Below are 639 nucleotides of genomic sequence, written 5' to 3'. Positions count from 1 at the left end.
ATATTTTTTTTTTCACTGATACGTAGCTGGTTCGACTAAAGTTTGCCAGGAGAATGACATTCAATTTGTATTATATAATCATAGGGGTATTTGAAACCACTGTTTTTGGTGAAACATTTAATGAATGAAATAATATATTAGTCAGACGCGAGAGCAATACGAACCGATAAAAAATATTTCCACAATATCGTTTTCGGTTCATTTCATTGCATCGATCATAACATGAAAAAATGTACATTTTTTTCGGTAAATCCGCATTAAGAATTATGTTTGTTTTTTTTCTATTCTATTCTAAGAAATAAGAAATATCGGAACGGATTTCATCAGTCTAAAGTTGAATTATGGTTCTTGGTCTTCACTTATAAATCGAAACCGCCCGTGTCTTGGAATGTTTGCACTTGGGAAATCCATTACTCTTTAATCCCATCACTTGGGAAATCCATTGCTTTTTAATCCCATCTTCTATTAATACTTCAAAACAGCCGTATCGACCGAGTGCCAGCTGACGTAGGACGGATGAAACTTCGGGGTACGAAATGAAAGATATTCAGATATTAGTCTAGCCAAATGCACGAAATCAAACTCAGATGTAAAGATTGAAATGAATGGCTCATATATCTGGGCATGATGTTCTCATAC

The sequence above is a fragment of the Penaeus monodon genome, chromosome 22 (assembly GCF_015228065.2).
Source record: "Penaeus monodon isolate SGIC_2016 chromosome 22, NSTDA_Pmon_1, whole genome shotgun sequence".
In the NCBI taxonomy this organism is placed as follows: Eukaryota; Metazoa; Arthropoda; class Malacostraca; order Decapoda; family Penaeidae; genus Penaeus; species Penaeus monodon.
This window is presented reverse-complemented; position numbering follows the sequence as displayed.